Here is a 22,450-nt window from a genome sequence, read left to right as displayed (position 1 = left end):
AGACATAGGTAAACTCATTCTGTGCCCCATCTTGCTGCCTGTTTGCCCAAACCACTCTTGGTACTATTTGTGTTAATCCAGACCCTCTGAGAAGCAGACATAAAGGCAGGGTTATGGAAAAACATGCAAGAATTTTATTAAGGAAGATGTCTGTGAGAAAACGATTAGGGAGAGAGCCAGAAAAGGCTGGGAGAGAGGACAGAGTATGAGCCATGTGTGAGCCCCAGTGAGGGAAAGAGGGAGGGTAGGGTGTCATGCAGTCTAAGGAAGCCTCAGCAAAGATGGCAAGGATTCCTTGAGCTTAAATTGGCCAAAAGAGGAGTTCTATGTCCCCAGAAATGAGTCGTTTTTAGTGTCCCCATAGCACTCAGTCCTTGACTGGGGAGCAGCCCGTGGCAGGTGTGATATTGCCCCAAAGGAAGCAGTGGATTTCAAAGGGAAGCATCTGGGGCCCTGGATCAATTAACCTCCCTGTAGCAGAAGGTCTATAAGGCACAGTTTCATATCTGCCATATGGATTCAATGTAATTTCAATCAAAATCCCATCAGTATTTTTTTTTTTTTGCACAAACCCATGAGCTGGTTCTGAAATGTACATGGAAATGTAAAGGAATACCTAAAATAATTTGGAGAAAAAAAATAACAAAATTGGAAGACACATATCACCTAATTTCAAGACTTACTATAAAGCTGCAGCAACCACATATACATCTAAATCGATGAAGCAGCACAGAGTCCAGAAATAAATACATGCACATATGGTCTATTGGGTTTTTTTAAGGTGCAAACATAATGAAGAACTGTTATTCCATTCAATAAATGATGCTGGAAAAATTGACTGTTGATGTGCAAAAAATGAACTTGGACCCTTACCTCACACCACTTACCAAAATTAACTTGAAATGGATCATAGATGTAAAAGTAAAGTCAAAAACCAAAACTTCTAGAAGAAAATATAAGACAATATTTATAACCTTGGTTTAGGCAAAGATTTCTTAGGATATGAAAATCAAGAACTATACAATAAAAATTTTATAAATTAGACTATCAACATTAGAAACTTTTGCTTTTGAAAAGCATTGTTAAGAAAATGAAAAGCAAGAAACAGACTGGAGGAAAATATTTGCAAAAAATATACAGATGGCCCCAAACTTACATTGGTTCGACTTACAATATTTTCAATTTAACAATGGGTTTATTGGGACATAACCCCATTGTAAGTCAAGGAAGATCTGTATCCAGAATATATGCAGAGCATATAAAGAGCTCTTACAACTCAATAAGAAGACAAACACCCAATTTTTAAAAGGTAGGAGGGGCAAAAGTTTTGACCACACACTTCCCAGAAGAAGATATATGAATGACAAATAACATAAAGATATGCTTAACATCAATAACCATTGGAAAATGTAAATTAAACCACAATAATATACCACTACATATGCACTAGAATATATAAAATGAAAAAGACTGACAATGCCATGTGTTGCTAAGGATATGCAAACACTGGAATGCTCATATATTGCTGGTGAAATGCAAAATGGTACAACCAATTTGGAAACCACCTTGGCAGTCTCTTATACAGTTAAACATGGACTTAACGTATGATCCAATAGTTCCATTCCTACATATTTACCCAAGATAATGAAAAATATATGTTCACACAAATACTTCTAAAGTTCATCACCACTTTATTTATAATAGTTCCAAATTGGAATCAATCTGTATCTTAGCATATCCATATATTCACACAATGAAATTACTATTTAGCAATAGAAAGGAATGATCTGTTGATAAACCCAACAACATAGATAAATCTCAAAAGGACTATGCTGAGTGCAAAAGACCAGATAAATGATTGTAGGATTCATTCACATGAAATTCTAGAAAAGGCAGAACTATAGTGGCAGATCCGTAGCTTCCAAAACCTGGAGATGGGTAATGGAGATTGATAGAAAATGAGCACTGGGGAACTTTATTTGGGTGATGGGATTGCTCTATATACCATCAGCGTGGTGGTAGTTACAGAACTCTACAACGTTTGTCAAAATTCATTGAATTTTACACTTAAAATTGGTGAATTTCATTGCATATAAATCATAGCTCAATAAGGCTGATTTTTACAATTAAGAGAAAACAAAATAATGGCAGGTAGGTACATAAAGCGCACTTGGAATAAGATTAAGAAGAGCTGACGCTTACTGAAAGGACCATGAATTTGGTTCTAAGATTTCTAATTGCCATCCTGAAAATGGTAATCTAGCCAAAATGTACTGGTCTTTGTTTCAAGACCAAGTAAGAATTCCTCTATACGTAAAGCGAACACCATTTGAAATCAGAACAATATTATTATAATACATTCAACAGTGACTTTGCAGCAGTGCACTGTCTATCATATTGACCCATTATACAGGCAATTCTGTGAAGCAGTTTGGGAATATAGTCATTAAAGTATTGTAAATAAGCAGTTCTTTACTGAACTGTATTAATCCATGGTGAGATTTCAGAGTACTGTAATCTTCAATTATTTTTTTTTCCTAAATGTTATTTCTCTCAATAGGGCATTTAACAAACATTGGCAATGAGCTCAGGGTTGCATTTCTTGGCAGTGATATACACCATTCCATGGTGCCGCCAACCCCCCTCCCAAACATTTGAGCATATCATTGAGCTGGAGATACAGGGGACCTGTGCGTAGAACTCAAGGACTCTAACAAGGGAGGACTCTGCTAGCTTTATCCTTTGAGCAATATTCTCCTTTTGTATTTTCACATGAGAAATATACAGGGATTAATGGCTTTTAACTGTTACCTTCTCTGCAGCCTCTCAGAGATTAAGGAAACCAAGCCACTTGTATGTTTTTATGAGGTTCAAGTATATTAAAAAATGAAGGGAATTCCCTGGCGGTCCTGTGGTTAGGACTCCGCGTTCTCACTGCCAAGGGCCTGGGTTCAATCCCTAGTCGGGGAACTAAAATCCCAAAAGCTGCATGGCATGGCCAAAAAAAAAAAAAAAAAACCCTAAAAATTTTTTTTTAAATTTTTTAAAAATTAAAAAAATTAAAAATGAAGATTTATCAAAACAAGTCTCTAAATATTATAATAAATACAATGTTAAGAATTAATAACTTACTATGAATTAATAGTTTGTAAATATTGTCAGTGTATCTGTGTGACTGCATGTTTATTTGGAGATAATGTCAAAAGTTTACATTGAAGCCCCCCAAAGTCCGCATTCCTTTTTTTTTTTTTTTAATAAATTTATTTATTTGTTTTTGGCTGTGTTGGGTCTTCGTTGTTGCACTGCAGGCTTTCTCTTGCTGCGGCGAGCGGGGGCTACTCTTCGTTGCAGTGTGCAGGCTTCTCACTGCCGTGGCTTCTCTTGTGGAGCATGGGCTCTAGGCGCATGGGCTTCAGTAGTTGTGGCACACAGGCTTAGTTGCTCCATGGCATGTGAGATCTTCCCGGACCAGGGCTCGTACCCGTGTCCCCTGCATTGGCAGGCAGATTCTTAACCACTGTGCCACCATGGAAGCCCCCAAACTCTGCATTCTTAACCATCATGTTATAGGCTGAACTGTACAAAGATGCCAATTGTTCATCTGCTACCTACAAAATGAGTAATTTCATGTGGTTCCCCTTAATAGAATGCTGAAGTTGACTCCAGCTGTGTTCATTTGAGTTTGCATATATGGGACACACTGGTTCCTACTGCCACTCAAGAATACACATCAACCTTTTATCTGAATTTGGCAAATACAGTATTTATAGCCAAGTGCTTTTTGCTCCAGGGCAAAGACATTTTAAAATTCATGTCTCCTTTGTGAAGAGGTGGGAGGCATAGTAAAGCTGATGAGGGCTTAACAAAAAGAAAAGTTTCTTAATGATTAGAGCTGTCCAAGGGCACTGATGGCCACTGCGGACACTGGTGGGGGCCTTTTCCCTGAGAGGCACCCTCAGAAGTAGGACCTGCTATTATCCAAAACCTTTATTGAGGTGCACTTTCTCAAGGCGACTCAGCCAGAGCAGGAGGTGGGCATCCACCCCGGCTTGCCCACAGGGTGGTAAGCCTGCTCTGCTGCCCGTTGTACTGGGGACGCTCTGATTTTTATCTCAGATGCCAACATTTAGAAATCAAAAGCAAGGGAATTCTACTGAAAAACAGGAAAAGTTCCTTTTGTTCTAGTTGAAAATTTTTGTAATTTAGAAAAGATTTAGAGAGAAATAATGCTATGTCCTTAAGAAGCCCGTGTTGAGAGCCCTTAAATTGTGTAGCCTATTCTCATAAAGACAAATTCCTTTCTGGCCTCCAGCAGGTTACTAAACCATCCTTTCTTCCTTCCGGACAGAGCCCATGGGGTTCCTTAGATGTTCAGCATTGAGATTTAGTAGCATTGAATTTGCTGTAAATTGACTCTGGAGGGTAATCGGATCACGACCACTGCCCTCATCTGCATTTTATTGGTTCATGGTGCTCACCTGTGTTCACCTTGGTAACAAAGCCTCATGGAGACCTGCTCTCAGCAGTGGCCAGATCCCAGGGCTCTGACTTGAGCTGGAAGCCAAAAACTGCAGCCCACATTCCACAAACCAGCTTAGTTGGCTCCCCCCAGCTAGTAGGACCACCAGCATGAGCAACGCCCGAGAAATAAAATCCAACGGACCTCGAGCCTGCACAGAATGAGACGGAGCATCTTTGCAGGCTAGAATGTTTCTCTTCCTTCCACACCATGTCCACACACGGCTCCCCTGAGCTGGATGAGGATAAGCAAGTGTCCCATTAACTGTGAAGTTTGGTTTCACTGATTATAGGTTGCAGTGATCACCGGGCTCAGTGGATCCGATCTGACTTCTCCAAAAGCCATTTTACAAGGGGGCTATTGTATTCGTCCCTTGCTTACCCTCATCAGTGGGGCATTCAGTGGTAAGGATCAGATCGGAAGTAATTTCTTAGATTTTCTTCCAATGTTTCCAAAGAGAGGAGAGATTATCTGCTTCCCTCTGAATCTTCCTGATGGTGTGGAGAGCCCTGGGACAGCTGGGATGGGGGGGTGTCCTGTTTGCAACTACTAATCATACGTTGTCATTGGCCAGCCTTCTGACATGTGTCTCAGCCAGGAGGCACGGGGTTTACCCCTCGAGAACACCATCCTGTTTCGTGGCTGTTCTTAGATCTCTGGAGCCAGGATCAGGGTGAGATGCCCATCACTGCCTCCCTGGTCCTATCAGAGGCTGATACATCTTCACTTTCTGCTCCTTAGTTTTTCTCTGGCTTATAGCTCCTGAACGAAAGCAGCAGACAAGAGTCTCCTACACAGCAGAAGTGACCAAGAGCTGGACCAAGCACTCGGGGCCTCCTCCCCGCAAAGGTCTGCACTGCTCAACACTGGTCACGTTCTCTTTCCCTGCTCTCCTTGCCTGCCGGGCAGCCACGAGGCACATGCCACCTGCCTTCATTTTCCTGCATCACCTTACTGTGCTGCTCCCAGGGTTTGGAATAATAATTGCTAGTGCCCTGGATTGGTTCCCCTTTGCATTATATTATTCACTCCTTTCAAGTTTCCCCTTAATATAGTTCATGCTCAAGGCTGCTGTCTGGGTCTTTATCACAGGAGAATTTTCAGGTGTTTGGTAATTAAGAGAAAGAACTATGGAAAGTTCCTTCCTCTGCTCCCAGCCAGGTCAGAGGAGAGGAGAAACCCGCAAATATTAAACTGATGCCAGCCATCATCTTAGAATAAAGGGGACGAGGCAGAAACTACTGCTTTGTGTCAACGCATGTGTATATTTTATTCAGTAAAAGAAACTGCTGTGGGCCCAAACACCCCACTTTTGTGTGTACACGGCTGGCCTGGCCTGGAGGATGGATCTGAGATTACATTCCATGATGTTGCACCACTATGTTCAATAACCACGTCTTCTTTTCACATCCAGATCACATTAGGAACCCATTTACTTTATTCAAAAAAAGTGTAAGCTATTCAGTCCTGAGTCTCCGGTTATCGCTGGCGTTCGTACATGACTGAGCACGGTGACTAAAGCCTCATATGAACATTTTGAACTGTGATTTTGACTTTTTAACCTGGGGCTCTTCAACTTTCCTAAAGGGAGAAATCCAGTTGATAACATCAGACCTTATGGTATCATATTAGCTATTAAAAAAAAAAGAAAACAATAGAGAGCAAAAATAAATGAAATAACACCAGCCAGGTGAGATAATCAAATCCATCTTTATCCCTTCACACTGAGAGAGGAATGTCAGCCCATTTCTCCTTCCTCTTCTCCTTCTCCTTCTCCTTCTTCTTCTTCTTCTTCTTCACTGTGTAAGCTTCAGCTCTTATTTCATTTTAAATAACTCTCCCATCATTGCTTGTTTTACAGATGTGAATTCGTGGAATGAATTAAGTTTTGCTCACGGCATTTAGTTTAGTGATAATCTTCTTCTCAGAGGAATGGAAATGAAAGGGGAAAACATATTAGCAAAGAGCCTCCACCCTACAATGCCAGGTCTGTAATGAAGTCTAAAGATGCTGAGAGAAAACACTGCCTAACCAAAGTAGGTCTATTACAGCCAGGTTTTGACATTTCACTGAACCCTACTAGAAAGGGGTAAGAAAAACCGCTGTCAAGACTCACTTGAAGGGTAAAAGTGAAATTAAAGTTATTCTTTAATGTGGATGAGGAGTGGAAAGATAAAGTGCAGTCATTAAGGGAAGCCAGTAGGTGACGTCCCCAAAGGGGATGAGATCCTGGTCATGGAACACTGTGGAAAGAAGCCACAAAGCTCAGTCCCAGGTGGACAATCGTTCGTTTCTCTTCAGTGGCCCCGTGGTGTTTTGGAAGGAGCAACCAAAATGAGAATATATCCGCTTGAGCCTGGACTCTACCACATTGGGGCGGTCTGTTTCCTCACTTGCAAAATGAGAGGAGGTGGACCTCAGAGGATTACATCAGCCTCCAAGGAGATGGAGACGCTGAGTCGGCTTCCCAAAGGGTGCAGATGGAGAGAGAGTGATCAGGTGGTTGAAGGTGCAGTCGAGCAACTATGACTTTTCATTGCCGGACCATCTTTCTTGGTGCACTCTTTAAGAGCAGAAAGTAGAGGATGGCCAACTGTGCTTTACTGGATGGTAGCAGAAGGATGAGAAAAGAGATTTTTTGGTTTTTTTGGTTCTTACCAATTTCAGAGCACTTTGATAAATTTGTTGTTTTTTCTTTTTAAATGAAAAGTTCAGAGAGAAGCAGCTAGTGTCATTTTTCGAAGAGGACAGCTGGTCAAACGATTCCTCTGTTTAAAATCTCACTGTGGTTCCTCAGCCCCTTCAAGGAGAAAATTCAAATTCCTTAGAATGATATGCCTGGCACAAAGTGGCTATCCTGCTTTGGTTAAATGAATAAATGAAAAACTAGTACCACTGACCACTAATCCATGGTGACAACAATAACGAGTATAAAAAATGAAGAAATATTGATACTACTGCCCAGACCCTCAGACAACTTTCTTGGCTTCAGTGGAAGATTCATGGGGGTGACAGAAATGCCAAGGACTCTCCAGAACTAAAAAGAGAAATTCTCTTTGATTAATGAAAAGGATCAAAAGAGAATTAAAGAGACCAGCTTCCACACTCAGTGGCTGGGTGTTGTCTTACACACAGTCACTGGAAAACCATTGGACACCTGTGCTATGGGTCTCTCCCTTGGTCTGAGAAACATCCTCTTGTGTCATCCCTTTAAGTTCCTACTGTTCTTCTGCAAAAGCTGACCAACTCAGAATTCCAGCCCATTAGGAGACAAAACTAATTTGATAAACTCCTTTAAATGGAGGCATTAATGGATGGTAATGGCTAAATTGGTGAGGAAATCCCAAAGGGGGTCATCCCTGTGTGTATGAATCAGGTCCCAGGGCACAAAATGGAAAATTGCCCAGAGGCACCTTGACAGCCAAGGAGGAAGCAATCAGCATGATTTTCTCCTTTAGGTTGGGATGGGAGGAAGATTCTGGATGGCCCATCCTCAGAAATACAAGCCCAGCTCAAGGGAGGCAGAAACCGTACAAACCCTGTGAGAGCTGTAACTGTGAAAACCCTGCGTTGTCTCCTCATTGGCTATTTTTTAAACTAGACTGAGAATGTCTCTATTTCTTTAAAAAAATTCTGTCAATATTTGCTTTATATGTTTTGAATTTTGTTACTGGGCCAAGTTGAATTGTTATACCATTTTCTCTTGAACTGACTTTTTAATCATCACCTCTAACAAAATATCTTGTCTTAAGCCTTCTTTATATGATATTAACATAGGTACATTAATTTTCTTTTGGTTGGTGTCTGTATGGTGTATCTTTTTTCCATCTTTTTTTTTTTTCAGCCTTATGTCCTAAGTATTATGAAGAGTTTGTAGTTGCCTTTCCTATCCCGTCTGACAATCTTTGCTTGGCTTTTATGTAATTACGGATATAATTGGATTTAAGTTTATCATCCTGTTGATTTATTTGTTTATTTACTTATTTTCATTTGTGTTATGATGCCACTCTGCCCGCTGGGCATTCTGCTCCCTCCCTTTTTTAAGGTGTTGAATGTCAATAGTTACCATACACAAGATAGCAGTCACAGTAATTTAAAAGTCTCCTACTCAAGCAGGCATATGTAAAGCAAAGGGGAGTCCTGGGTAAGGGATCAGGCCCAACAGCAAAAGTGATCTTTGAAGACTGAGGAGAAGAGAGAGAGAGCACACAGACTGGGGGACAAATATTTATAGGACAAGAGCTCCACAATGAGATTTTCATATGATGCTAGGGAAAGTCTAATTTCAGGCAGCCAGTTCCAGTCTGGGAGATCCAAATGGACATAGCAGGGTGCTGTGCAGGCAACTTAATAAAGTGCAGCAGGAGTGAGCGCCAGTTACATTTACTGTTCCCCATCCAGTAAATTCAGATGACTATCAGTTTTCACAATTGCTCTGTAAGTGTTCACTGGCTTCATTAAATGACTTGGTTTAAGTGTGAGTTTTCTGGGCGTGACTCAATTCTACTTCTCCACAATTTGTACCTTCTGGTGTTTCATTGCTTTATTGCTCCCTTCTTTCATTTTTTTCAGATTAATCAAATATATTTCTAATGTTTTCTCCTTTCTTATTTAGTTGTACATCATTGTATAATCTGCAGCCTTAACTTACTATAGTCCACCTTAAATTAGTATTTTTATTACTTCCCAAACAATGCAAGCATTTGGTATTTTATCTCCATTTACTGCCCCATTATTTATGGAGTATAATTTACATCTATGTGTCGTTAACCCACAGATATCATTGTTGTTCTTTACTCTTCCTCCAGTTTTGTGCTCCCTTCTGGAATCATTTTCCTTCAGCTTGAAGAAGTTTCTTCAATGTTTCTGACAGTTCTAGTTGTCTGGAGAAAATTTTTCTCAACTTTTGCTTGTCTGAAAATGCCTTTGTTTTTGCCTTCAATTTTGATCTCCATTTTGCTGCCATTTTCTCATAGAACTTTAGCTTTTTTTTCTTTTACTTTAGCATTTTACAGATGTCATTCTATTGTCTTCTGGCTTCCATGATTCTTGTTGAAATGTCAGCCATCAATTTTATTGTCCCTCATTTAAATGTAATGTGTTTTTTCCTCAGGCTACTCTAAAGATTTTTTCCTCTGTTTTTAGTTTACAGAAATTTGACTGTGATGTACCTAGTGGTGGTTTCTCTGTATTTATTCTACTTATGGCCCTCTGAGTTTTGTGAATCTATTGGTTTATGTCTTTAATCATTTTGAAAACCTCAGCAATTATCACTTCAAATATTTCTTTGAAGCTCTTCTCTATCTCCTCCTGGGATTCCATTCACACATATGTTAGACATTTTACTAAGCCCTACATTTCTCTTATGGTTTATCTGTTTTCTCCATTCTCTCCCACCCCCCTCAAATATGTGCTTCACTTTGTTTCTTATTGATCCATCTTTGAATTCATTAATCTGTGTTTTACTGTTTATTGTCTTATTTTAAACCCATCCAAAGAGATCTTAATTTTTAATACTGTATTTTCCATTTCTGGACAAGCCATTTGATTCTTTTTTCTGGATTACAATTCTCTATTGATGTTCTTCATTTTCATCCTTTGTACATCTTTTCCTATATTTTCTTTAACATATTAATAATAATGACTTTAAAGCCTTATCTCTATGTTCATGTCTATAGGTCTCCTATTGCTTCTTATTTTCTCCTGAGTATAGGTCACATAACCTTGTATCTTCATTAGTCTAGTAAGTTTTGAGAATATGCTGGACAGTATCCATTTAAAAAGTCATAAAAGCTCCAGATGACATCTTTCACCATTAAGTATTTACTCCTGTTTTCCGTTTAGGTAGATAAGGTAATGGGGTATTCACCTTGATCCAGTTATAGACTGAGCTCACACAGGACTGGTTAGTAGTTTTAGTGTGCCTAACTTCATTTCTTATACAACCTTTTTTTTTGAGGAAGGAGAGGGGAATGGCCCTTCTGAGATTTCTGATTACGACCCTGACAGATCTCTGTCTACTCAGTCCTGGAAGACTGCAGGGAATTCAATTCCATACTTCAAAAGTTTTGGACTTAGTTATTATGTCTCTTGCTTCCCTCTCCAATACCCTACTTCCCCTCCAACTCTCCCCAATAGCTCTGAAATCTAGTACATCAGTAAATTTCCTGAGATGGAGACAACCTGGGTGTTTGAAGCAGGCCACCTCCCCCTAGTAGAACTTTCTCCCCTAAGCTTCCTAAGATTATGGAAAATTTCACTGTGTTTTTGAGAAGCATTTGGCATTGTTTTCCAACCACCTATCCTATTCCAGTTATTTACTGCTGCTTAGCAAACCAGCCCAAAAGGTAGTTGCTTAAAACAATCATTTCTTTTGATCATGAATCTACAATTTGGGCAAGTCCTGATAGGGATGCTTTATCTCTGTTCCATGGGGCATCAGCTGGAGTGCCTCACCTGTGTTTGGAGGGATTTGGTCCTGTGTTTGGAAGGATCTGGTTCCATGATGGCTTACTCACATCTGGTAAGTTGGTGATATCTGTCAGCTGGTAGCCTAGCTGGAGCTATTGGCTGAGATTCCTCTCCACATGGGCCTCTCCATGGAGCTGTTTGGATATTCTCACAGCATAGAGTCTGGGTTCTAAGAGGCAGAGAATGGAAGCTGCAAATCTCTTAAAGACTGGACTTAGGATTTGTTACAGCACCACTTTTGCAGTATTTTATTTGTCAAAGCAGTCACTTAGCCTGCCCAGATTCAAGGGTAGGGGACATAGATCCCCAACCATCAATTGCAGAAATGTCTAAGAAGTTGTAACTCACCACACTCCATGACATCCCAGAACTAAATAAATGTCCTATGAGAAAAACAGACCACAGTTTTAGATGTCCTCCATTTCTAATATGTCATTTCAGCCTTTCACAATCACCAAAAGTCTCACTAGTTTCTCTTGCCTTTAGGAGAGTGCCTCTGAGTGGGTCACTCCAAGTATAACCCTCAGTCTGGGCCCAGAGTCTGAAAATATTCTCAGAGCTGAAATTACTCACCTCTGAATGGCATTCCCTTGGCTGGGATTCAAGACCATCTTTGCTGCTTCCAAAGCTCTTCAGCAACTTGAAACCATGGTTGTTATTGAGACTGCCTAGTACAACATATTAAAGTAAGAAAAGAAGAGGGCTCAAGAGAGAATCTCAAGAACCTCCAAAGCTAAAGAGACAGATGTGAAGATTAGACTGAGAAACACCAGCCAGAAGGACAGGAAGAAAAGCAGGAGAGGGCGGAGCCGCAGAAGCTAAGGTTGAGTGTTGAATATGTGAGAGTGGTCTCCAGTGCCACAGAGAGGAGATGGTAAGATAAGGAATGAAGCCTGCATTGGATTTAGGGACAGAAAGACAGGTGCAAGGAGTGTTTTGGTACAAGGATGGGTGTAGAAGCCAGAAGGACATGGGGTAAGAAGTGAAAAGGAGGTGATTGATAAAGTGAAGACGAGGTGAGTGGGCAACTCTTTCAATAGATCTAATTGTGAAGAGGAGGAGAAAGATAGGGTGATACATAAAAAGGGACATGAGATTGAGTGGAAGTTTAATTTTTTATTTGACTATAGGATAAACTTGAAAGTGTCTGAATGGTAATGGAACGAGGCCAATAGAAAGGAAGGAGCTGAAGGACAGGAATAAAAACACAGACATAGAGAATGGGCTTGAGGACATGGGGAGGGGGAAGGGTAAGCTAGGACGAAGTGAGAGAGTAGCATTGACATATGTACACTACTAAATGTAAAAGAGATAGCTAGTGGGAAGCAGCCGCATAGCACAGGGAGATCAGCTCTGTGCTTTGTGACCATCTAGAGGGGTGAGATAGGGAGGGTGGGAGGGAGACGCAAGAGGGAGGGGATATGGTGATATATGTATACATATAGCTGATTCACTTTGTTATACAGCAGGAACTAACACAACATTGTAAAGCAATTATACTCCAATAAAGATGTTAAAAAAAAAAAAGAAAGGAAGGGGCTGAAGCTGTAGAAGACAAAGGGGTAATAGATGAACAACAACATCTCTTGAGAGGCAAGAAGAGATTTTATCCAGAGAAGTGGTGGCGAAATCATCCCTAGGCTAGGATTAGCATGGTGGGAGTGAAGAGGAGCTGGGTGAATTCTTCTCTTCTATTAAATCAGGAAACAAAAATAAAGAATGGGATGCCCATGGAGCTAGGTTTTGGGTAGGGTAGCAGAAAATGGTGGGGGGTTCTAGAAAATTATTCCATTTACTTTAGTGAAATAGGAATATAGCTCCCTGCTAAAAGTGTGAGAAGGCATGCAGAGAGGTAGAAGATTTGAGAAGAGATGAGGTTTGAAATAAGCACTGTGGGGAATAAGAAAGATATATAAAGATTACTACTGGGCCGCTTTGAGTCTAACTGAGGTTATAAATCAGCATCACCAGCCTGAGAGGTTTTTGATATAAGGAAACATACAAGTCAAACAGTTAAGCTAACTTGGAGTTGGAGTTTTATGAAGCATGTGTCACAGAAGAATAATAGACCAAAGAAACTGAGAATTTAGGCAAACAAGTGCTTGAAGCAATGGTCCTAGTAGTCTAGGCTGGAAGGATGGAAAGTTATGATAAAGTGATAGAATGGAATAATTAAAGCAATCCGAGTTGCATGCATGAGGTCAAAGTTCAGGAGTAGTGAGAGTTCAGGTAGACGTTTATGGCCAGAGAGGAAGACGTGGAAAATTAAGCTTTCAGAGGCAGAAGAGTTCAGCGTGATGGCAAAGCACACACAGCAGACACCTGAGCAGGTGGCTGAAGTGAGGAGGTGATAAAAGGCCATTGACGCTGAGGGAGTCTGAGAGCTTCAAGGTTTGGTTGCCAAACCAGCAGTACAAATGAAACAATAAGACATGCTGACTGGATTAGAGGTGTTGATGGGGACCAAGAACCAGATTCCCAAGTGTGTGACTGAGAGGTCAGCCCAGGGAGCGAGTAAGTGTCAGCAACAGAAAGAGCAAATGAGTGTTGGCATAGATGGGGCAGTACTTCCAAGCTGCAAGAGAGAGGACCAGCACAGTGTCGGAAGTGGCATTGGGCTTCCAGAAGGAACGAGGACTGCGTCTTCCAAGACTGCGGTCCATGGAGTAACCACGGGTCAGTGGGCAGCATCTTTTTATGGGGAGCACAGGCAATACAGTAAGTCCCCTACATATGAACCTTCAAGCTGTGAACTTTCAAACGTGCGAATGTGCGTTCGCATGTCTAATCACGTAAGTTAGTTCACATATCTGGTGTACATTGTCACGTGTGTGCATCCCTTGCAAGTAGTTGTGCTTTTGTGTACTTTACTGTACAGTACTGTACAGAGTACAGTATCTTTATTTTTTGCCTGTTTACTCGATGCCAGCGCCTGGATGCCAGCTGCTGTCCTGTACTACTGTACTTTTCAAGGTACTATACTGTATGATTAAAAAGTTTTCTTTATTTTTTGTGTTTGTTTGTTATGTATTATTTGTGTGAAAAGTATTATAAACCTATTTCACTACAGTACTATATAGCCGATTGTGTTAGCTGGGTACCTAGGCTAACTTTGTTGGACTTATGAACAAATTGGACTTACAGAACAGAACTCATTCATATGTAGGGGACTTACTGTAAGGGTCTTCAGGGGTAAACCAGCTATCAGCTGCAGCAAAGAGAAGCTATTCTTGATAGTGTCATCTGTCTTCTGCTGTCATGGGGAATAGACGGGCCTCTGCTGAGACAATAGGCTGTTTTCAGATATGTCCTTATGACAGCTGCCCTGACCAAGAGGGAGTGTGTCCGGCATCACTCCCTCCAAACCCCTCACCCTTCTGAAGATGCCAGGGAGCCCCCAGGCCCTGGAGCCCCCAGACCCTGGAGCCCGCAACATGTTCACTCAGGCAGGGCGACCTTCCTGGGGAGTGGTCCCCTGGCCTGGGTAACCAACACCTTCTCCTTCCCCCTGTTCTCATTCTCTGCTAAAGCATTATGACATTCATTGTCATGGGTTAGTGCAGAAAGAATAGAGGCAGACTTCAGACATAAATGGACATTCAGTTCATGAAAGACCAATGGCTCAGAGTGCTACCAAATTAAAAATTCACTTTGATTTTGACACAGTAAGGTGAGGCAAGGACCGCGTCATCACATGCTCTCCTGATAGCTTAGGTCTGTGTGAGCAGAACATGGCAGCTGTGCTTCCTACCGATATAAAGGTGATGCAGTTTCTGCAAAACAAGATCAGGCATCTCTCTGAATTAAAGTTGCTCATTTGGATGTCACTGGTTTTATAGGTTTGCTTCTATTTTGTTTGCAGGTTTTTTCGAAGCATAGATACTTTACTATTTAAGTAACATTATCATTCAACACTGGAATCTACGGATTATTTTTCTGGAAAGAGGATCTATCTGTACATGCCTCTACTGTGAGAAACAGTGACACAAAGAAAGCCCAACAGTACAGAAGTCTCGGCTGAAGTCCAAAGACAGCAGTTGCACTGGGCCAAGCCTTGCAGATCCTCCATGTTTGCCTGGGGGGCTTGAGGATGAGATCATAGGTCTTTAGAGTCTTCTCTCCAAACGCCTGGGAAAGAAGAACTCAGTTTTGCAAACCCTTGTCTTGTTCACGCTCTGCTTTCGGTTACTAAAGAAGGGACGGGAGGAGGGAGGGGAGAGATGATTTCATCTGTGTCTGGGGGTACCCTGGGGAACATGTGTATGGAATTACACTGACTCTTACGAGCACTTTTAGTTTGCTATGCCAGCAATTCAAGGATGGCAGACTGCAAGATACCCTAGACTATCAAGATGGCCTCCACTCAAAGTGCTTGGAAATGCCACTTGTAATCTTAAAACAAAACCCACCTTCCCTCTGCAAGAATAGTCAGCAGTTCAATTATGCTAAGTACTTTTCACCCCAGGAGGCTTCCAAGTTGCTGTATGAAGCAACAGAGTAGCATTCTTTTAAGGCTTAAGGCTATACATTCAGAAAGCTGATAAGTGTCTCACATCAGAAAGCCTAAAGTCTTTTAGGTAATTTCCAAGGATTGCATTTTACAAACGCACTTTCCAATTCAAGCAAAGAGAAGTCCCAATACCCTAGCTCTTTAAAAATCCTCCCTGGCCTTGCTTAGGTTTCCTAGATAAATATGGATGGAGACTTTTACCAACAAAGACAAACATTTGGTTGCACATGTAAATGCAATTGTTCAAGCTGTAAATTAAATTCAATTATGTACAGAGAGTAGTATCTTAAGCCTCCTGCTAATTATACTTGTGAGTTTCAACTCATTAAACTCGGATAATGCTCAGAAAGAAGAAATCTGGCAGCCGCCGGCCACGCATCCCACCGGCCTGTCCTCCTTAGTCACTGGAGTTCTGCATGTTGGCAAAACCATTGGATATACAAAGGGTCTAAGAAAAGTAGAGCGAGACATGCGGGCTGTGATGATGGAAAGTGTAACCAAGGGTAGGGCTGATGTGCACCCCACAAAGGTATTGAAAAATATTGCCTCGGAGTACAAAGAAGCAGAGGAGGCCTTCCGAGGGAAATGCTAATACTGAGAGGTGATGAATCTGTCTTCACATCCAACCGACTCACTCCCAGGGCAACAGTCCAAAGCCAGGCAGATTCCATTGCTCCTCTCCTTGGTGGAGCCGTTCCACTCTTGGCCGGGGTTCTCCCCAGGAAGCAGAGCTGACTCAGCACTCTGTTGGTCACTGGGGCTTTGTCACCTCTTTCAGCATTGCTTCTCCCTTTTGCTGTTTACTCTCACCCCGACTTTGACCCCTTGGTGACCGAGTTACCCGATAAGTGCATTCCTGGGAAGGGGAAACATGCTAACCAAGCCAGGAATGTTTGCAATTTTTTAAAGGCCTCATGGGGAGCACAGTTTCAGCCCAGAGAACAAATCGCTGAGGCTGAAATTTCAAGTGTTCATCAAGGAGATGTGACCAGAGAGGCAGCCCTTCCTACAGCCTCCAAACCACGGGCTGTGGGTCATTCCTACCACTCGGCTGGCCCTGATCCTAGGCGGAGGATTTGTTCAAAAGATGTTGATCCTAAAAAACAGGCATCGTACTGGGCTCCTGCTCTGGAGAAGATCTTAGAGAGAGAGACATGCACTTCTTGAAGAGCAGAGAGATCTCTGAGTCCAAATTCACTTTTAGCCAAAGGATTTTGTCATATCCTATACATCCAAGATAATCGCAGATATTCTTCACAATGTTTTGAAGACTTGGCACTGAGTCCCTGTGCCAGTTATCTATTGCCATGTAACACACTGCCCCCAAACAGAGTGGCTTAAACAAAAATCCCTTAATCAGCTCATTATTCTGCTGAGCCATTCTTGCCTTGCCCCGATGGTCTCTGCTGGGCTCTGTCACGTGACTGTACTCACTTGACAGAGAGGCTGGCTCGTCCCTATGGCCTCACGCACACGGCTGGCGGCTGGCTGGGTGTCGACTGGGATAATATGGGGCACTGGGCCACGTGCCTCTCATCATCCGTGAGGCTAGCCTGGGCACCTTAGCCTGGCAGAGGCAGGGCTTCAAGCGTAGCTGAAGGGCAAGCCCCATGTGCAAACACTTTTCCAATGTCTGTGTCAGCTTTGCTGCTGTCCCACTGGTGCGAGCAAATCACATAGCCCAGCCCGACCCATTGTCAGAGGGTCTACCCAGAGATGTAGATATCAGTGCATCTCTACTCATCGAACTCAGGTAATGTTAAGAAAAAAGGAACTTGGCAACAGCAAGAGGGACCATTACTGGAAAAATCAACCCAAGCTACACATGATACATACATGGCTTTAAACAAAGAAACACAAATCAGGAGTCCTGCTCTCTAAAGCAGTCTTCCCAGGCTTCTGAGTTTCTTAGACTAATGACATTTAAGCAGGGATAAGGGACATGGGAGTAAAGCATAGGGTCGTTGAGATTTTTATTTTGTCGACAAAGAATATGAAATAACAGGTAGTTACTGTCTACTATCCCAATTATTTTGATAAAAGAAAGGACATATCAATACCAAAGTAGGAAGAAGGCATCACTTTAGAATATGCTAGTCCTCTAAATAGAATAAATTCGGTTTTATGAAAAGCTACCTACATTGCCTTCATTTTTCTCATTTCACTGAAGATCAATGGAAACCTCAATTAGAATGGCCCTAGTGAGGTGACTGACATCTCGGAGTCACTGAGCTAGAGAGAGATAATAGGATACCGCAGGCTTCGCTGATGAGTAGTCATTAACTGTGTATTGAGTGTGCATGAGAGCACCGTCTCCGAGTTTGAAGGATTGAGAGGAGGGGTAGAGAGCAACTTTCCTCAAGACGTTCGTAGTCCAGCCTGGAAGTAAAGACTAGGCACTCATATAAATGGTCAAAAATTTGGAAAACAGAAATTCCGAGTGCAGAAAAGAATTGCAAAATTAATAGAGGTGAGCCTGGAATACGACTGTGGTACCAGCTCAGAGGCAAGAGAGAAGAACCACATTGCTAATTCATTTCCCATTTAATTCATTAATCCCGGCTTTTATGGGAAGCTTTCTAGAAGGACCTTGAAGAAGATTTTCTTACATATCTCCAGTGTTCTGTCTTACCAGTTTACATTACAGCTCTGCCGGGCAGGAATGCGTCTACCGCTAAGCTGTGAGCGTCAGTAGCCTGGGCTACCCTGGTTGTGTTAGCAATGCAGTCCTCCAGACATGTGTCATTTTTACCTATCTGGCTGTGCTGATTACACTGAAATGAAGGATGAGCAAATAGAATTTCCAAGTCCATTGCTTTCTAAGATACTTGGAATGTGTTTGCAGAAGAGATACCTATTGAGGTGGCAATAGGCACGTGAGGATGCTCTCATTCTTCCTCTCTCTGAGAACCTGTCGGCACTCTCTCTAGTGATGTAGAGAGTAGGTGAGCCCAGGATAGTTTTGCTTGACTTGGGAGGTTTTTCCTAATTTCTTGTCTGTGTTCCTGCTACTCAGCACAGCAGATGGGAGAGGCTCTCACTGGAAGATTAGCCCACCAGAAGCTGAAGAGTAACCACTGCCAAAATGTCATCACTTCATTGTTATTCAGTGCTATCCACCTCTCAAAGTAGACGCCTTCTGTAGGAAACCACCTTTGGGGAGAAACCTAATTTTAATGGCTATAATACAAACATATTCAATGCAGAAATAAAACCCGACACCGCATTATGTTGTTCCTTTTCATCAATATCATTCCCTTTCAAGGCTTGCCTCTTAGCCAAACAAAAGGCACAGCAGCTCTCCTCCTTCACTATTTCTAAGCGAATGGCTCTTTGCTACGTAGCGTGTTTTTGATGGCAGCGCTGCGGATTTGTGAGTTTAGAAAGATCTCGGAAGTTCCAGATCATGTCTCCTTCACTCTCATCACTGAGAGAAAAATAGGCCCATTTTCACTGGAATGATCTAGCCCAAGTTTGTCCCTTTTCAGATTAGAAAACTGAGATCCTAATATCTAATGCAAGGTTTAGAATCCAGTTCTTTGAGATGTCAGTGTGTTATTCTCTGACATCTCCTCCTCAAACTAGGTTCTGCCTGAGGAAAAAGCCCCCTGGCAGAAATACGTGATGTGTTGCCACTTGTCCTGAAAGCCTCAGAAAACCCTCCCCCAGAATAGAGCCACCTCCCTCCATAAACGAAGGCTTTTTGTTCACCTCTTGTAGCTCATTCACACAGGAACAAGTTTTTGTCCCCACAATCACAGGTTATCAAAGCCTGACTCCTGGGAGTATTATTTCAATTCAAAACTCAGGTTTCTATAAGGAAGAGAGTCAGAATTTAACCAAGAGGTGACCTCAGTAATTTGAAAACCTAATCAAAAGGACTCCTTCCAAAGTGCTTTGCTCCAAGTTGCTTTCCTTTAACCTGGGACATCTGTCACTCCTATGTGTGAAGTCACCCACCTGTGCAGCTCTTTTAAATCACTAGCATATACCATTTTCAGATAAGCAGAGACTATGCACTGCTAGGGGCTTGAATTAAACATCAAAAGTTCACTTCTCCGCACCAGGCTTTAACAGGAGTACAGTAGCCACTAACAGATGGTCTTTATTGCTCTCCAGAAGTGACTAACTCTCTGTGGAGGTCACCAGGATCAGAAGGTACAGAATCAGTCTCCCCTACCATGGTTAACAACCTCCTCCCACCCCTGGACTCCTGTGGTCCTCAAATCACACTTCAGTTTTAACACTTGGAAAAACTATTTGCAATTCCTTCTTTGCATGGACACATTTTTTCACGTGGATATAGGATCCAAATCCAGATTTCTTGTTATCTACGATTCTCATAAAGGTGATCAAGTAAAAATGTTACTCTCAATTCTGCAGTGAGTGTCCAGTTTTCCCACTTTTGTCTATCATGATTGCAGCAAAATTTGGGTATATGGAAAACCACGTGTAGATCAGTGGGACCCCGGGGCTACATAAGACATCACAGTGTGTCGAAAGAGTGACAGTGTGAGATGTCTTTCTAACATTTGTAAGAATCAGCTTTCCGTGAGGTCATCACCACTCTCTAGCTTGTGTCACATCTGGCGATGGTTCAAGGGAACTTCAAGTTTCCACTTGTGGGGGTTTGCCTGTCAGTTTGAAACCCAGAATAATCTGGAGATTCTCCTTTAAAAGCTAATCCAAATTCACTACATTTTGAAGTAGTGTAACCCTTGGTACAAAATTGCATTTAAAACAATTGCTGGTCTCTTGGTCATGGGTCTCACTTACAATGGCTTTGGCGAATCTCTACATGATCAGGGAAGATGGAGGGATAACAATTCCTCCCCCATTTTCAGTCCCTGCCAGGTTGGCAGTGGTCACCATTTTCCCTGGGCAGCCCCTGCTCCCAAGATCACCTGCTGTCATTAGGGAACACAGTAAACACACGTTTCACCTGCTGGCCATTGTGAGCCGATTCCTCAAACTGCACTGTGTCTGAAGGTCCAGAGGTGATCTCTCAGCATTTCAGGAAAGCAGCTAGATCATGCGAGTTTAGCCACACACAGTACAGCACTGGGTCAGAACGTGAACTGGACATACATGCTGGGGCAACTGCTGAGATGGGGGAGGAACACGGTGAAAGCACAGAAGGGAGCTTTCTCAGAAGGAGGTAAGAAATGCGTCAAGACGTGTGCGGTGCAGTAAATGGAGAAGGGGTGGGTGATATTGATACAGACCAAGGTTCTTGGCCTTCCCTACTCCATAGAAATTGACTAGAGGCCAGATAAGAAATTCAGGCAATGTTTTATTGGGGCCCCCGCTGCAGCAGCGGGGAGCAAGAAACAATTTCCCTTGCTCACTCCCCGAGTGTTGGGCGAGCTGGCTCCTTATAAGGGATGAGGATAGGAGTTCGTCCAGGGGTCAGGCCAGACCAGGGGCTTAGGTGGTTTGCCCACCGCTTTGGTGGTGCTGAGTGCAGGGGGCAGGTACTGTACCCTGCTTTTGCTTCCGACACCCTGTTTTTGCTCCCGCCTCTTCAGAAGTGGCAGTGGGGTTTTTTGGTCTTTCTGTATCTTTCTGTCCAGAATTTGCCCCACTGCACATGCACGCAGTTATTTTTAGTCCCTTATAGTTTCTTTGTATTTTGTTGCTCAAGGAGACATTTGTCCAGGTGCAAGCATTGCAGCACTGCAGCAAAGGGTCCCAGGTCCCAGCCTGTCTCAGTATGGATCTGAAGAAAAATTTCCCAAAGTAGGGAAATCCTATTGGGTTGAGTAACATGAAGAGAAACTTGGCCTTGAAAAGGGTGCTGTCTGCAATCCTATGTTTCTTATGCTTTGTTAGTAGAAAAAGAAATTATCGAATAAGTAAAATTAGGCAAACATTTTTGTCAGCAGAAAAATACATGTCTCCGTCAGCAAGACCCGCAAAGACACAGGAATAGTAAAGAGGAAGAAACTGTCGAGCTGTGGCATGTTGCAAAGAGGAACTGGAATGGGGTTTGCTAGGGGATTTGTACAGTGAACACGGAGTGAAGGTACGGGGTAGGGTATGAACAGTGGCCCACAGGACTCACTGAGCCTATGCACCAGGAGGCAACTTGACCTTCTACCTCTCCAGGGGTCCTCGAGGGCATGCTTGCCCCTCCCACAAATAATTCAAATCTTCAAAGACCCTCAATGACTCTACTATCTGCCTGTTGCCCCCTGAGGGAGGAACAGCAAAGCTCATTTCCAGGAAGCCTCCAGAGTTGGCCTGAGGTTGCCAGAAAGGCAGCCTGCTACCTGGCGTACTGCGTTTTCTCCCCCTTCCTTCATACAGAGACTTGGAGCGTCCCTTACCCAAGAGGACTCCAGCAACATGAACCATCCTTGTTTTTTTGTTTTAATTTTTTAAAAAAATTTTTATTGAGGTATGGTTGATGTACACTATTTTATGTTACAGGTGCACAACACAATGTTGCACAATATTTTAAACTTATACTTTATTTATAGTTACTATAAAATATGGCTATATTCCTTGTATTGTACAGTATCTCTTTGTAGCTTATTTATTTTAAACATAGTAGTTTATACCTTTTAATCCCTTACCCTTATCTTGGTTTCTGTGCCAAAGGACTCATTGCTTTCTCAACCCATTTCTCATTATCTAACGAAGTAAGGAAATAAAATAGCAAACCCAGCTGCACCAAAGAATAAAAACCTGACAAGTGATTTCACCCTCAGACGTATTTTCTGATATTGTAAGAGCCTCTCCACATGCTGGCCACATCCGAGGCTAGTGAGGGATCTGTATTCGAGGCAGCACATCAGTTAGAGTGACGATATTTTCAGTCACCTGTAATTGCTAAGCCTGGAGATGAAGAGGGTACCTGGTCCCACACCTGGTGGGTCACATGGTTGACAATGGTCTACGTCTGTCCTTTGCGGTGGTCACGTTTTTACTTTAGGAAAGCACTCCGC

This window comes from Stenella coeruleoalba, assembly GCF_951394435.1.
Source record: "Stenella coeruleoalba genome assembly, chromosome: 2".
Classification (NCBI taxonomy): Eukaryota; Metazoa; Chordata; class Mammalia; order Artiodactyla; family Delphinidae; genus Stenella; species Stenella coeruleoalba.
Note: the sequence above shows the minus strand (reverse complement) of the source record.